The 17,858-nt window shown below is 41.1% G+C and overlaps 1 long non-coding RNA gene across 1 annotated transcript in view; it reads right to left on the reverse strand.

Moving 5' to 3' along the window:
• Nucleotides 1–17,858, reverse strand: part of LOC121674628 — a 112,543-nt gene that overhangs the window by 75,448 nt on the left and 19,237 nt on the right. The window lies entirely within an intron of this gene.

The raw sequence follows: 17,858 nt of genomic DNA on the forward strand, positions 1-17,858 counted from the left end.
ATTAAAGCTAGAAAAATAGACACTTGAAGAATTAGTTCAGGTTTGCATGTTCCAGTTCAGGCAGACAGCTGTGGTACCTTCATGACAGCAAAATCAATGCTGACACAGCCATACATGGACAACATTTACAGAAATGTAAAAAGAAAGGTTCCTGGCCTAAGATTCCAGCCTAATTGAGCCAAATGCAATAAACATGGTAATTATTTCTTCTCACAGTGAAGTGAACAATTCAATTTGGAAGGAAAGATGTGCCATTGCTATTCCCCAGTCCTGCTGTTATTTTATTTTATATGCACTGTTACTGCTCGTCACAGATATTTTCTGCATTTAGTTAGGAAGTACCTTTGCCAGAGAGTTCAATTTATGGCCTAAACTCGGGTTAATGTGGCTTCTGAGGGCTTGTCTGCATGGGCTCGTTAGAGTGCTATAATGGAAGCTGTTAATTTTCCATCACTAAGCCTTTCTGGACACTGTGGGCCGGGCGCAGACCGGGCGCTCACCGGAGCTTCAGCTGGCCGTGCTCAAGCGCTCTCTGGTCTGACAGCTGTGTGGCTGTGCGGGTGCCACGCTCTTCCCAGGCTCGGCGAGGAGTCTGGCTTTGTCAGCCCGGACTTGGCACTCCCAGACACGAGACTCATCTTTGGGGAGAGCTGGCAGGCCAGCCCCGCCGCACGGACAGTGCTCTCTGCCGCCCCTCCGAGAGCGATTAGAGGCTGCCGACTCCAGCCTGGAGAACACACCTGCCTCACAGCATCCCTGCTCCCCAGACAGACCAGCCCAACACACATCAGCCTCATTGCAGAGTCGCTGGGGAGGGCCCCGGACATCTGCCATCCCACACCCTTTACAGATCCTGCTTTTGAACGATTACAACTCTTGCAAAAGCAAGTGGACCCAGTGTGTGCATTTTATGTGGGTGGCGTCAGCTCTGTCTGCCCAGCTGTCTGCAAAAGAAGCATCAACCTAGGGACTGTGTTGCTGCATTATATTCCTCAAAACTACAGTGCAGAAATGCTCTAGTTGATAAAATTATGGAGTAGTTTAGCTATCTCCTCTTTTCTGCTTAGCACCAAACTGTCCCACATCTGAATTTCTCGCAACATTACACATCAGGTTAAAAGAAGGAAACTATCATAAATAAAAGTAAATAAATAAATAATAAAAGACTTTTCTCCCACAAGAAATGTGAAGTTATTTGTTAAAATATGTGCAATGCTTGCTTACTTCAGTGTCATGACCTTTGTTTCTTGCTTTGGAGCAAGGGCTCTGTCTATAGGGGTCTGAAAAACTGTCAACTTATATTGTTTCTGCCAAGGACTATACTACCACTCACCTGCTGTCCCCTGACCTCCCATGCACAGGCCAGCCTGGCATGCACTGCTGCAAGGGGAACACACTCAGCAAGCAACATGCATTCAGGGATGCTCTGAGGAGAAAAAACAGAGTAAACAGTGGTGAAAGAAGGCAGATGCACAGATGTTTACCCTATCACCTCAGCACACAGTGGGCCTGTTGCAAAAGCTTAGTGCTTTCTCAACTGCAGAGATGGACTCATCTCAGGTGCATTTCCAGAGGGGAGAGAGCATGAGCAGGGCTTTAGCATAGATCAAAAACCTTGGTGCAGTATGGATAAGCCAGGCACAACTGAGCATACCACAGCTTAGTCCATGAGTAGATATCCTGAACTTCACGTACAAACCCCAGGTGGATTAAGTGCCATCATTGCAAGTGGAAATGTCTTCTGAGTGTATGGCTCATTTCACTATGCAGAAATACCTGCACACACCACCTATTTTTGCCCTGTTGAGTTCTTAACTACACTAATGAGGTGGTAATTTTTATATCAAAGAAAAATTACAGGTGAGAATGCTTCTCACATTTGTGTTATACCAAGGCTGAATGACAGAATGTGGGAGTGTAATTAGTGATTAATACTCAACCACAGAGGTAGACTGGTGTCTGTTGTGGAAGGAAATTACTAAATGAACTGCAGGTGTTGCAAGGTAGTTAGATAAAATGGGCCGGGAAAATTGCACTTTCTCTGAAGGAAGGTTAATAGCTAGCCTGGAAAACAGGCACTAAAGAAGAATAATTGTGTACATACATATGAAATAGAGAAAAAATGGACCCTTCTTCTATCTCTGCACCAAAATATCTGTGCCCCTGCTCTGATCCAACTGGCACAGAAAATTCTGTAAAAGCACAATAAGTACCTCCCCAAAAGACCAATGACAAGATACACATCCATGAAAGCCTTGCCTTTTGTATTGTAAAAGCAAGGGACAGGAGAAAGCTTCACTTTAAAGAATTGAACCCTGAGTGGAAGCGGAGAACCCATGTTAAAAACTGCATGCAGGTTATGCATATGAAGATTCGTTAAAAGCCTGAAAAGAAGATGGTATAAGCCCTTGTCTAATCTTAACTGGGGACCTAGAGTATGCAAAAATACTTCACCCACAGGTTATTCCATCCGGGTCAGGGTGAAGGTTTTTATTCCTCTTCCCAGAGTCTCTCTTGGCTGTGGCCCAACGCAAGGCTGCTCTCAGCACACTTGCCCTCAGCCCCAAAAGTCTTCAGCTAAACTAAAGCCATCATTGCCAAGGACCTCAGGTAAAAGAGAGAAGAAGGAAGTAAGTTTTGGTAATATTCCTCCCCAAACCAGAGGCTGTGGACTCTGAGTGCCTGCTGCACACACAAACAATCCAGCTTCAGTGGTGGAGCTGCATCAGACTAACTCCCATTCCTGGATCATCCCTGCTGGAACCAGGATATACCTCCCTCCTCCAAGATGGAAAAAGCTTTGACTGTGCTAAATTGATCTAGCCTTACTCATTCCCTTTTATTTCATGCAAACTTTGGCAGAGGAGATTTGGGTGCGAGGCATGTATTTATAGTGTAGCTTTTATGTATTTCTAGTGCAGCTTTTATGAATTTCTTTGTACCTTTGCCATTGGGATACATTGAAAAGAAATGCAGCATTCAGCATCACAGATGTTTTTGGCTTTACCTTTTCTTTGTCGTTGCTCAGGTGTCCAAGGGCTTAGAGGGAAATGTATTTCATATGTCAGAAGGAAAGACAGGATGTGAACTCAATTTCATCAGCTCCGTTTTGTTGTGAGCTGATACTGTGCTTGTAGCAAGAAGTCTCTCTGTATGGGCTGAGTTTTCATCAAATCTTGTGGAGGATTTTTTGTTGGTATTCTCATCCCAGACAAACCATACTGCAATCCATCACAATTCACTGAATGCTTAGCGTACTTGCCAGGCTGCTTCACAGTTTTGCCATGCTTAGAGGTGCTGAGGAAAACATATTTTGTGTCTGTTTGCTATTACAGCAATTGCACTTATTAAGCTACACCTTTTTCACAGTTAGTATGGAAGAAGGCAAAGAAAAAATCTTCCCTTCAATCACTGACACCTCAGCTGTTTTGACTGAAGCAATTGAATCCAATGCATTTTGCATTCAAAAATGTGAGTGAAAGTTGTGTTTGGCAGAAAAGGGCACAGCCATTTTGAGACATGTGAGATCTATTCCCTTTTAGCCACAATTTCACAAGCTGTGGATGCTCCAATATTCAAACATGCTTGTTACAGTTAGCTCAGATCCCAAGTTCTCTGGTGTGTATAATTCCTGAGAAAGCAGTTCTTCTGGCAGATTAAGGGAACAGTTTGCTTTTGCCTGAGGCCATTAACATTTTAATAAAATGGTCGTCAAATGTGATAACAATTTATCTTTAGGGGACTTTATCTGTTATTAACCTTATTAAGTAACAAGTTTATTCTTGCTGACATGTAGATTTTCCAATCTTCGTCAAGACAGATTCTGTTTTTTTCTTTTCATTTCATGTTCTGTTATTTTGTGTTCCTTTGCTAAAAGTCTGTTTGGTTTGCTTTTTGCACTGATTTTTCAATACTTTCCATCTCCTCTGAGTTAGGAGAAATGTATGATCTCATCAGAAGTGGTTAGAAGCAGTCTTTTACTCGTCTATCAGTCATTTCCATACAGGTAAAACTCCAGTTCTTCACATCCTGATTTCTCAGGCACTGGATTATCTAAAAATTATTTCTGTCCCCTAAAATCAAAATTCAGAGAACTAAAATTTGTCTAGCAGAAGCTATAATTATCCAAGGTTTCAGATGTCTGCCAAGATACCAGGGTTACCATTATTCAGTGTAATTAATGCTTTCACCAATTTAGAAAACTGTACAAACATCATGGCCTCATGCTACTAGACAATGAGCACTTTCTATGAGATGATAAATGTCTTTGCCTCCTATAGATTTATCAGTATCTTGCAGGTTCAGGATCCATGCTGGTCACATATAGGAAAGGCTGAACCAGTTAAGAAGAAACAGCTTTCAGCCCCCAGTCTCCAGTTTGCCCACTGAATAGAAACCACAGTCTAGAAGTAAACACAATCGTTATTTTTTTAATATTTTTTTAATAAGTTTTCCAACTATTTAAATAGGCGTTCACTTCATCCCTTCTTTCTATATACCCTCACATATTCATGCTATTACTGAGCTTGAAACGGAATGCTCTGGAAATTTTACAAGGAAGAAAAGTCCAAATATAAATGTTGTGAGCTCAAAATTACTTGCTAAACTTCAGGATGTTTATCTGCATGCACTTTGTATTATTTCTATTTTAATTGACAACTACTGTTTCTAAATGCAGCCAATGGGGGAAAATGGAGTGCAACAGTGCTGGGCTTGTTTACCCCTGCAGTGAGTTTACCCCCTTGCACCTGATTTACAGGTGAATGCCCTGCAATATCTGCTGCATGTCAGGCTTGGTTCTCCTGGGTGGAAGTCTGCACTCTCCAGAGTAGGTCTCTCTGCTCAGTCATGGAGCCTGCAGTGTAAACTGAGCAGACCCTCTTCTGTGACTGAAAGAAAAGGTAAAAATCACCAGTTTGTGAATTGCTCTCCTACACCATCTTAACTTTTTGTAACCTGTCTAATAATAATCCATGAATCAACAACAGTGGAATGAACAAAAACAGTGAACAGGTTCCTCCCTAGATTATAAATAGAGATGAGTTTGAAAAGATTTATGGAGGATTTTGGGCTTGAAAAATTCACAGTAATAATGATTTGTTATTAAAAGTCATAAACTGTGACAAATACACAGGAAGCTCATTCAAACACATTCCTTTCAAATCATTCTGCATGAATCACTGACTTTGCAGAAGATGGCCTCTTGAGTCAGTAATAAAAGGCTGAAGACTGGGATGGCATTCCTAAATCTACCACAAAATATGTTTCTGGCATTAGTTAAAAATTGCTCTGTGGGCTTCCTCATCAATCAGTGTTGGGTGAATCAGGTCTCTGCCAACACTTTTATAAGAATATTAGTTCATTCGTGTCATTAAAGCCTGATCTAAAAAAAGATCTCTGAATGAAGAGCATTTGTAACAGTCCTAAAAACCCAAATTAAAAGCTGAAGTCTTTTCCTCTGAAAAGATTCCTGAAATTGTTTAGGTCTGAACATATATGCCTGTTCCCTCTCAATCTCAGGAGACAAGTCATGGGTCAGATCCATGTCAGCCATGAGCTATGAAGGAAGTCTCTGAGCAAGCTCCACGGGCTATCGAAACTGCCTATTTCAGTTCTATTATAAAATTACCAAAAATGAAGAGTCTTCAGGGTCCTCTTTAAGAGGACAATTTAGCAGGCAGTCCTTCTCTTGGCAGCACTGTTCCCTAGGAAAGTCCTCAAATGGAAGCTGTTGAGACTTGAGTGCTTGGCCTGCCTCAGGAGAGCGATGAGCGGAAGACCTCCCTGCCAACACTCTTCCAGACGCAATTGCTAATTGATATTATTTGCTCTTTAAAATTCAGTACCAGTGAAGCTGCCCTTGCCACTGTGAGCAGGCAGAACAACCTACATCTACTTCATTTCCTACTTTATTGGCCATTGAAAAGAAAGGCAGTTTGCCCTGGTGCCGTACAAGGAGTGGCTGCAAGACAGCAACCATCCATTTCCACACAGTGTACAGGTTTGATTGTGTTTGGCTAATTATCTCATTAACCTGTACCTCAAGATCCGATTACTGTAGTGGTGGGTGACTGAATAAAAGGCAGCAGCAGTGGGTCTGAAGTGTGGGATCTTTGCTCACCTTCTTTGGGGTGTTCATATCTGCCTGAGCCAAATCATCCTTAAGAGAACCAACAAAATTTAGATTTTTATTATGATCATGAGCAAATAGCACCTCTCTCTCCCTCTCTCTCTCTCTCTCCCCCAATCCTCCCCCTTTCTTTTTTAGTAAAAATTGTACCAGTGTTGAATCACTCAAATAACAAAGGCTTGAGTTCAAAACCAGTCACAACTCGTGTGCAAGCATGACCTGAATGGCTTTGTGGCAGGGTCCATTTGTCAATAACATTTGTTAGAATAATGTTGATGTCACTTGAATAGTAGATGTTGATCTCATCACTCACATAGAGTTACAGGAGGTAAAATACTATGAAATTACTTGGTCCTTATTTTTACACCAAGTTCTAGAAGGTTGTGAAAGAGAATACAGGTGCAAAATGCATGCACTAAAAATCCCAGTGATATTTAAAAAAAGATTCATAAACCTAAACAGTGCTCAAACCTAACCAGTAACAAAAGGTTGACATGAGGAGACAAAGGGACTGTCTATAAAACTAATGGTAAGGAGCAATTAATTTGAATAACACTAGAAATTATATGGAAGTAAAAGAAGAAGAAAGGACTTTTACTAATTAGAATCTATAAACTGTTTAGGGAGGAAAAGGTTCATGAACCACCAACATTACCTACAGGAACTTTTAAACCAGAAAAGAACAAGACTGGTGGAAAGTACACTTGAGATGAGCTTGAAGAAAGGCTTTATGATCTTTCAGAAAATATCTTCAATGCCTGACTAAAGAATATTTTGAGATGACGAACCCTATTTCTCCAGATAACGTTCTCCATTGCAAAGAATATTTATGTAATCTAGTCAGTCAGAGACAGAGATTATCACTACCAAAAACGTCACAAGTGATTCTGGGAATTATAGCCTGGGTATTCAAAATTTGGTGGAGTTTTTCTTATTTGGCAGTCAGCCTACAAAATCATTCACCCTGCCCGATTCTTAACAGCAGAGAATGAAATCCAGACAGAAAGCAGCCTTCTCCATGAGACACAGTTTGCCTCCTTACAATTGGAAATATTTTATTTTTTGCCTAAATGGGGATCATCAAGGACTTCGAGATCTACATGCCAGCAAGCAGCTCTTTTAATTAGAATTTTCTTCTGAATATCCTTCTGCATTAGTTTCCAGAAAACTTAGCAGACAGTGTTTTTCATTACTGGTACTCTCCCCATCTGTCCTTGTGAACAGGATATCTGTATAGGAAAAGAATTTGCAGGGCTGAGGAGCCTGCTTGGAGATCATTATGTTGGCAACTGTGGAAGAAGGAGAGGTGTAAGTCCCTTCTGTAGGGTGAGAGTTACCCGCTGGTTGCTCATCGAAAGTTTGATTGACTGATTTTATTTCTCTTTTGGTAATGTTTGGTGTAAGTTCTGGGCAGTGTTTCTAAGATCACATGGTCACAGGTTGGTGGTTTTCCCCCTTGAATTTCATTTCTTGCACCTAGAGGACACAATCTGGGCATGTGTTAAATTACAGAAGAGCTGAGAAACAGGATTTGCAAATGTTCCTCTGTTCTACTTTGTATCTGGATGCTTTCGTTGCGATGCACACAGTGCTGGTTTTTTTATTATTGTCAGCAGTGATAACAGCAACTGCATAGACCACCATTCCTGCCTGCTAGGGGCTTCCTGCGAACACAGGTGTCATATTTCCCACTCTTATCCTCACTTATGCTCATCACTGCTCAGGATGTCAGTGATAACCCTGTATTTTTCAGAGTCTGCTGTAGGAAGGACACCACCTTTTTCTATATGTCTGCCACCTTCCCCCTCCAGCCTTCGAGATAAGTGCAGCTGAGTAGCTCTTGCAGGCAGTCCCTGGAGCTATCAGGCTCAGAGACAGTGTTTCCTTAGGCAAGGACTTCTGTCTGGAAACCCTCCCTTTGATATGCCTATTGATGCACATCTTCCGTGAGCTTCAGAGGGCCATTCAAGAGGAGTTTACTTGGTTTAGATTTCCATGATTCTGTAGGGACTTCAGTTGTTTAGTTTTTATTTTATCAGAATGTAAAGCAGACAAAAGGGGGACAACTTTAACTGTAGCCATTGCATGTGATGAGTTTTTGCACTTTATTATTTTTACTTGAAAAGTTCATATTCAACTAACTCCTCTGTCAACAGACACTCCAAGTCTATAAATAGCAATGCAACAATGCATCCAGGTTCAAGAGTGCTTGTCTCTTTTTATTTAGAAGCTGGAGAGGTTGTAACATTGCACAGTGTACCAGGGCATGTCACATCGTACTGTGTAACATCATTTGACCTAACTTCATAGAAGCTGAGTGGCATTATCCATGAGCCAGCACAAAAGAATTATATGGGATATTCTGAGCAGTGCAGGACTATCCCCACTGGTCCGATAAGTATTAAAATAAGTATCTGATAGACAATAGCCTAGTGATTTTGCCAATTGCTACTCACCTATTGCTTTAAAACCAACTCTACAGTTTGCCATGTCATTCCTCCTTTATCACAGATGAAAGAAAACCTGATATAATTTTTAACACACAAGCTATTCCTAGGCAAGACAAAGGGAAAACCTTTTTGTTCATTACATTATTTCTGACACTACCTTGGGATTCTCTGACCTGGGTAATCCAGAGGTGGGAATGGTCTTTGGTAACAATTGATACAGTTTTGCTGAACTGCGGTTTAAGCTTTATCCTATGCATTTTCTCCTGGGGCTAACACATGATTTTTATACTTTTTTTTCCAATTTAATATTTATTTCTGGTGCTAGACATACAATAGCACTTCCATGAGACAGCTCATACGATGGTTATGGAAACAATGAAAGAGCCCAGAAGTATCGCCTACAATGGGATGAGCCCTGCTTACGCTGGAAATACTGATCTCAGCTAAGTGAAGGTCTCTGTTGTGGAGCAAAAAATTCCTTCAGGACATCAGCATGCCACACAGCACCCAGGTGCTGACAATCCCCACCATGTGTGCTTCCATATCCAGTTTCCCTCTGTTCTTTGCTAGACTCATGGAAAGTGGTGCAGAAACAAGCTGGGGGGAATACAGGAAGCCACACACCTTCCTTTCCCCACACATTCCCCAATCTTCTTAACTCACACACTATTTATTCCTTTAACATCATGGTACAATCACACAAATAAAGAGACTCACTCTCATTTGCCTAGAGACTTTTGCTAGGCTCTCCAACTGAAGGCCAAACAGTTGTCTATTTCAAACAATTTAAAACCAAATCCACTTTGATGGAATATGGGTTTTGGTTCAAACTGTGAGACGTCTTGGATAAAAATTTGCAGTTCCATATCTACCATGTAACATACCTTTCCACAGTTCACTAACAAAATAACAATATATATATATAATGGTTTAGGAATGGACAACAGACATGTTATTATGGCAGGATTTGATACTGAACCATGTAAGCAGGCACCAGTACAGCAGCTTCAGACAATTTTCTAGTGATGAGTGTAGGCAACAAATCTGCTGGACTTCTTCATGTTTTCATCTATTTGGACCTGGGCCATTTGGTTCAGGTAGCCTTGTTAAAAAGGGATTTGCAGGTCTTTGCGGTGTTACAGCCCTGCCAAGCTGGAAGCTATAGACAAGGTCAGTGTCTAGGACTCTCTTGTATTAAATGAGCAAGTAAGCTTATATGCATTGCAGATTCCCTGCCCATGAGATCTCTTGTCTGAAGCAATCTGCTGAGAGGTGATAGGGTTGAAGTGTAGGCTAGACAACATGCATATGGCAGAGGGTTTGTAATATTCTAAATAGCATCCACTGTGTTTTCCTGGGTCAACATACAAAGGGTGTTGGTAAATCAATAGTTTAATCCAAGTGTGACAAGACAATTTATCAAACCTCTTAAAAAATTGCTTCTCTGTGAGACAAAGCAGCGTTGCTGGCAGAAGCTGTTTTACAGCACATGGCATAACGCAGTTATAGCCAGTGAGAGGTGCCTGCAACCTCGCCTTTCTGTGCTGAGAGGAAGACGAGCTGGGCCACCCTACTGTTTGTGCTTGGGAAACACTATTAAGCACACAGTGACATCTTGCATTATAATATTATAACACAGAAGGGGTGGAAACAATGGCTGTGTGTTCAGCCTTAATTACATGGGGAATTTGTTGTGCTTTTGGTTGAAGAACAGGAGCAATTGCTCCCTGGGCGTTATAAAGACACAACTCACAGATCTGAAAGACTTCATCTCTTTCAAAGGCATGGTAGGGATGCTGCTGCAAGAAAAGGGAAAGGTGTCACTGTGTTACTGTGACACCTACATCAGGGAATAAAAGAATGGGGCACTTGCATTTTGCCATTTGATAACTTTGTGTGAACCAAGAGCAGCATTCACAAGGCCTGGGTTCCTCCAGTTCAGTCCTGAGCTCTGTATTCAGACATTAAATTCCCTCAGCTTCTGAAATCAAAGGGAAAAATAGGTACGTGCACAAATCAGCAAATGTGTGTGATCACAAGTGTAAGGCCCACAGGTTTGAAAGATCCAGGCTGAGACTTTGCAGGCATACATCTCCATATATCAAATAGAGGTGCCCTTCTAAATTCACAGATTCAAAACTGTGCTCAGAGCCCCCATCAGGATACATATATTAAACGCAAAAATTCTTTGACCTAAGGTCTGAATAAAGCAAACTAAATTAAAGCCAAAGGAAAAGAACAGTAGGGGAAAAAAATCCCCTATCCCTTTCAAAAATACATATAGCCAGGTAGAAGTCAAAGCTTTTATTCTGAAAAAGCCTATGTATTATTTTTAAAGAATTCTTGAAAACAGTTTTGTGTGTATCAAAAAGGGGTTATACCTTGTGCTCATACAGAATATTCTTATTATAAAACAGCTGTTATAAACATAGAACACCAAGAAAAGTTTTTTGTGAGACCATTAGAGCCTAACACCTACTTTAAACCCACGTATAATTGCTCACAGGATAAGAGCCTCTATTCATATTACTCAAATACCTTGCCTCAGCTGGAGACAGTTGAAAAGAGTACGGTGTGCAACAAGACTGAGTGAATGAGCTCTAACCTTTCCTCACTAAAGCAAAGCAGGCTTGTTTTACTGTGTGGATAATGAACACAGTTCAAACTCTCATTCAGTTACCTTCCTCATAGTCCAGGCTATGTGTCATTGTGCAAAAGCTGGGTTCTTTATTATTTTTAGAGGGGTTTTTTTCACTTTTTTCCTCAGAGAGAATTATGGATGAGAAGGCAGGAATTCCATGTAGGAGAATGCCTTGTTCTTGGCTCCTCCTGGTTCAGCTTTTTAGCAGCACAAAGCTATAGCTATTTCAGCATCCTTTACTGGGACCAGCTGGTGTTAACACACTTTCTCAGAACACACTCCACTTAAATATCTGTGTCTGTGCTGTGGGACAGGTATGCCCCACCATGTTCCCCAGAAGAGGTCACTGACCTTTTGGAGGGTATTGCACTTTTTTCCCTGCTTATGCCCTGAATTTCCTTCCAACAGAAGGTGGGGGTGTGTGAATGGAGGCTGAGCATCACAGTGCTGAGAGCATCCCTGCAAACACTGCAGAGCACGGGTACCTGAAGGAGAGATGCAGTTGCTCTTTACCACGGTTACTATCTAAAATTTTCTAGCTGGTTAAATCCTAACAGGACAGTACATAAAAGTTCATAATGATGAGGCAATACAGAGTGATTAGGGGAAAAAAGCCATGATGCAAAAAGAAAATACTTTGCCTTAATTTTTTCACTGGAACTGAAACACCCTGTGTAGTCAGTTGTGATCAGTGTGATTCTATACAGCTCAGGGAAATGGAAGCAGAATCTTAGTCTTGATGAAAAGCTTATTAAGAGCTTTAAAAATAGATGTTTCTTGATGCATGTAAAGTTTTTCCTCTTCCTTTTAGCTCAGACTTGCAAGGAAGTAGCCTCCTATTTATTTCGCTGGCTGCATCTGCTGGATCAAATTCTAGCTGGAAATAAACTTCTTTTCCCCATTGTTTCCTAAACTGCACAATTCAGCTTGGAGCAGGGGTCAGCTGTTGATCACTTTCATGCTTTTACATATTTCCTCTAGAAAAATAATCCAGTATTCATGGATATTCACACAGCACTGTGGAATAGCATGCAGGAATTTTACTTTTCCGAAATCTAGAGGACAAATGTATTCAGTAGTTTATTTTGTACATGTTTCATATGTTGTATATACACCACATTAAAAAAACATTCCCAACATCCTTCCCTCAGAGATGTTTCCATTAGGAAAAATCTTTATAGGTAATTTCTGATTGTTTCTTAGTGAACCTAAATATTTAAGGTTGGCTATACTGCATTTAGCATTTGTTGTCTTTGGGGAAGTGAAGAAAGAACTCAAATTGAAAGCACCAAGAAATGGAAATGCATACTTTTTGTAATTCCTAGTGCATTCAAATATCATGGAGCAAGTGTTTGAATAGGCAGGTACCAGATTCTCATCCCCGTGGTGAAAATGGAAACAAAAAAATAGGTAGGTGAAAAACAGAAAAAATAAATGGAAAGATGGCATGAGCAGATGAAAGATAGATGGGGAGAGAAGGAAAAATTGTGACAACAAGGGAACATCCTGTGAAGTGACATGTAGAATTTTACATACAGGCCTCAGAGACGAGCAAGTCCCAAGATGGTTCCTGGGATACAATTCTTCTCCACCTCCCTGCTACCACAGTCACCTGACAACGAGGTAAGTGGAAGAGTCGATACCTGTCATTTTTATTTAGTAGTTTTCCAACTCAGTTTGTATGCAGCTGCATCAAAGAACAAAGCCTCTGTGAAGGACATCACTGCAGAAGGGCAGACAGGACTTTTTGAGGACCTAATTTAATTTACTTTAATTCTCCATTTTTGGCAATATCTTCCACCACCTGAGTAGGGTTTCCTAAGATGCCTGAAAGTTTTACACACAGCTCCTAAAGCTACTGAATAGCTAATGGAAACAGCCCCAGTCACATAAAGAGACCTTACTCTTGACTAGGAGGTTGTTGGGGAGGAAGCCACCAAGGTAAACCATTCTGTTATTTCACCCTGAGCAACCTGATCTAGTGGGGGTCATCCCATCACAGGGGGGTTGGATCTTTAAGGTCCTTTTCAACCCAAACCATAATATGATGCTTCTGTGATGACTCCTAAGAGAAAGAGCTGCACTTTCAGAATGGTAGAAAAAGTGCAAAGCTCCACCAGTGTTGACACTTTCAAGAGTGTGTGAAACAGCAGAGAGGAGAATGGGAGACAGAAAAAATACTGATCTGTTTCTCTCTAATAGCTATGGAGCAGTAGCTCTTTGTTTTAAGGAATAAAATAATTCCTGAGAGTGTTCTTCCCCTCATAAGGTTGCAGTAACCATAAGTGGAAATTCACTGATTTTTTCACTGAGTTTGTTAAGCAATACAGACTTTTTCCTTTCCCTGAGTCCTAAATAGGATGCATAATTTCAGCTCCCATGCCTTCCAGCTCTAGAAGCAGTTATTCTAATCATGGGATGTGCTAGAAGCCAAGGTCATCAACTGTGAAAGCCTGTGTCTTTGCACTTCCTCACGTCTGTCCCTCCAGCTCCTGCAGCTTCCTTTCCTGGCAGCAGCTGCTCCTGCTCTTCATGCTGCTTTTAAAAGCGGTAAGGAATAGGAAAGTAAGGATAACACGAGTGAACAGCAGCAGCACAATCTTGCAAATGAGCCATCACAACATGTCCAGCTATCATGTTCTGTGTAGCTCCATGTTTGATACACATCTAACGAACTGGTCAAAACCTAAAATACCTAGGAACTCCTACTCCTATGTCAACTCCACTTGAAATGAGCAAAAGTTATTGGAGGGATGCACACAGAGGTAAACAGATGGAACGTGGTCCTGTACATTCTGTATATGTATGTACAAACATGCATAACCCAGTGTTATTGTGGAGATGTTGAAAGGTACTGCCTTGGTTTAACAAGTTCAGCTGTGCAGCCCCAAATCCGGCTCTCCACACACTTCAGTGTGACAGCTTGATCGATGCCAACATTTCCTTTAAAGGCATCTCAGCATCCTGTACAGTTCTTGTCTTCGTAGCTCACCCCAGGAAAGGGAGCACAAGACATGGCAGGTTTTTCTCCAGTAACATACAGCTTCCCCACCCCCCAAATTAATCTCATCCCAGGCTCTCCAAACAGATTGAGGGCAATCTGAAGTGGTGCTGACCTGAAATCTGCAATTTCTGCCAGTAACAATTTGCTCCCCTCTGCTAGTTCCAGTTTGTGCTTCACCTCTGAGGAGGGGGAGGTGTTAGAGATCAGGCTGCTGAATAAGATGGGATCTAACTCTGGATTTTTTTCAGCGCAAATAGTGTAGTCTGTGGGACTTCCAGTTACTCTACAAAAACTCCTCAAGTCTTTCAAAGAAATGCTCCTGTAAAGATACAGTTTTGCTTAGGTTGTGCAGTACATAATACGCACACAAGAATGAGTGGGGAGAAAAGACTATCTCCATGAGAGTTAAAGCTGCGCTGCCAAGTTCCTTAAAGTTATGGCTTAACATCCTGAAGAGTATCAAGATGGTGGCTTGGTAACACTTAGGATAAAACTTAGGACCTATACCATTCATTCTCCAGCACTTCCAGCTTAAACCAGATTGCCTTTTAGCGGCACATTTCCTCCCAAGAGCCCATGTCTCCAGGGAAGCCCTTCAGCCTTGTGAGAACTCTAGCCCAAAAAGGGAACTAGTCCCTTGGAGGAAAAGTGGGAGCATAAATCTCCCCATCTTCAGCTTCACCATACCATGACCAGAAAACATGTTTTCTGGTGACCCGGTGTGGTTTGGTTCTGTTTAATTTATCTCTCAGCTTGTTTCAAGGTTTCATGATGATATAAAAAATGCCCCAAAAGCACTTTTCTGAGAAAATTCTTTTGGACTTTTAATTCCAAAAAACCACTCAATTTCTTCCCCCCCCCTCGCCCCCCCCCTCAATTTTCAAGAATCACAAATACTAATATCAGATTTTTTTTGTGTGTGTGTGGGTTATAAATTCCTGGCTTTTTCCTGTGACTCTAGTACCTGTAATATTTTCTTGCTATCTTCCCATCTAATTGCCTTTCTGTAATTAAATATAACATTTTTCCCACGTGAATTATCACTAAGACCTAATCCCAGATCCCCAAATCCCATAGTAAAGATCTGTTCTCTACAAGCCGACACAACAGTAGTCAATTCATTGAGCACAGACAAACACATCTTTTCCATGAAGGCATTTAGCATCTTGGCTGAAATTGTCTCACTAGCAATTTCAGCTAATAAGAAAATGAAGTTAGCACAAAGCTGCTGAAAATAAATTCTGCGGAAGACATCCCTCTGCTTTAATAGAGATTGAATGCAGTCCATTTCTCTTTCCCTGTGCCCCAAACAACACATCAAAACAACGTTTACCAAGTGAGCTACATTTCACAACACCCTTGCATCATAGGTGGACTTGGCAGCATAAATGCACTAGAGAGGGGAAAGTTGGTTGTTTGGGGCTTGGGGTTTTTTCTTTTCTGTCCAGAATATTTTGTCCCAGAACTTTAGGACTGATTGCCCAAGATAACTCCATTATCTCACTTGGGTCTCCAGTGGCTGTTAACCCTCTACATTGCCTAAGTGCCAACACCTGCCCCTTGAATTCAGGTTGCAGAAGTGCTGGAAAGCACTGCTGTTAATTCCTGGCATATCCCACCTAATTTAGACTCAAACACCATGAAATAACACGTGGGAGAGAGGGAGACAGGTGCTTTTAAAAACAGGTATTCCAAGTTCTGTTTAACCAAGCTAGGGGGAAAGAGCTGGAGATATCCCCTGGAGCGGGTCATCTATTTATCTATTTGGTGATTTTCCCCCATTTTTCAGTTTGCTTAATGGTTTCAAAGCTACTATTTTCTCAAGTGACGTGGTGGTTAAATAGTATATAGAAAATGTTATTTAACTTGAAATTTTCTCTTCATATGGTGTGGCCTCCATAATGTGGGTCTTTCTAAGTTCCTCCTGTGCTCTTTGGTAGGAGTAACTGCAGGCCAGCTATCAGCATGTTTGGTGTGGCTCATGGGGATACATCTCAGAAAATTTGGCCCATAAAAATCCTCCTCAGATTTCTGAACTTCTCTGCCCAAGAATATTAGAAATGTGACACTTGAAATTCATTTTCCCAAAACATTTGGTCTAGTCAAGCGCCTTCACACAATGTATGTGGCAGGCAGATGCAACGGGGACACAAACATGGCTGAGACAAATGCTTACCCATTCGGCAGAGGATGTGTGGATTTTTTTCTTGTTTACTGCTGCTAGACAATTCCATATACTGCTGGTAATGACTGTATCTGGGTTTTTTTTCTGTGTGCTTACACCTTACCCTGTAGCTTTGTTCACGGAAATAAAAATAATCTGAACAGCTTGGAAAACTTCCTTTGCTTTAACTTGAAAAGGCTGAATTCAGTTCCCAAGGACCTCAGTGGGAGCTGGATTAACCTCTGTGGCAAAATCCTTAACCTCTAACCATGCTGCTGCTGCAGCAGGTGCCAAATTTCCTTTTATCGATTGGTTAATTTATCCTTTTGTGATTGCAATGTACCAAAAAGTCCTACATTTCTTCCCATATGTAGGGTTTTATTGAGCTTCTGCAACTGAAGAGACCCGGAGCTTCTGCTCTTTCTACAGACTCTAGCCATTTCAGAGCCCCAAAGCTTCAGCCTCCCCAGGAGGCTGCACCAAAGAGTTCTTCTTGGCTGCACCAAGGAGATTTGCAGTATTTCTCACTCATTTTTTTGTATACTCCATCTCCAGAGTATGTTTATTCTTCCTTGTAACTATCTTACCTATCCAAATCATACCTCTGGTAGAACTGCAAACAAGGACAGGCATGTCCTCTTACAGTCCAAGGGGGAAGAGGAGGGACAGGGATTTTACAGGTAAGGTTTTTGTTTGAAATCTAAAAAATAAATGGTGTGTTTACCTTAGCTAGCATCCATTTACCGTTTGATAAATAGGTACAGTTATCCCCAGGACATCAAGTTAGTAGACATAGCTTAAAGAAATAGTAGACATAGCTAAAAAGAAATAGAAATACAGTATTTCTTCCTTCTTAAGGAGCTTTGCCAGTCTTTGTTTTCCTGTGTTCCTTTGCTTCTCTTCAAACCCATTAGTTTAATATCTTTGAAGATCTTTTTAAAAACAGTCTTCTATTTCAAAAAACCATGTCAAATGGAGGAGGTAAAGCAACAGGGCTCCCCAGAAATAGAGCACTGTTTCTACAGAAATAACTCTGATTGATGAATTCTACATAAATCAGCAAATAAAAAGCCTGTAAGATAATTAGAATGCCAAGGGATGGCAGCTCATCTGCTGAATTTAATAATTACATTTAAGGGCCCCAGTGTTCATTGGAAAGATAATCTTCACATGCTACATGGTGGTGTTCCACAAGACATCCAAGTCAAATTTGCTTGTGCTTGTTATTCTTTTCAGAACATGTTGGTTAATTTAACTCTTGTTTGATATGTGCTGAAGCACCTGAAGTGCCTTCAGGCACTCCAAAGATTTCTACCGTCTGATAATAAGACATGAGAGAAAGCATAATGATATTTACAAATTGTGAAAGATAGAGGTGTCTAGTCACACCCAGACTTTGTTAATGAATGGATTTTGGTATGGTTACTCTGGATTTATGCCTTTATAGGTTAAAAAAGAAAACCATAACT

Source organism: Corvus kubaryi, unplaced genomic scaffold (genome assembly GCF_017639235.1).
Source record: "Corvus kubaryi isolate FWS band 111438036 unplaced genomic scaffold, C.kubaryi_AGA036_p1.0 69, whole genome shotgun sequence".
Lineage (NCBI taxonomy): Eukaryota > Metazoa > Chordata > Aves > Passeriformes > Corvidae > Corvus > Corvus kubaryi.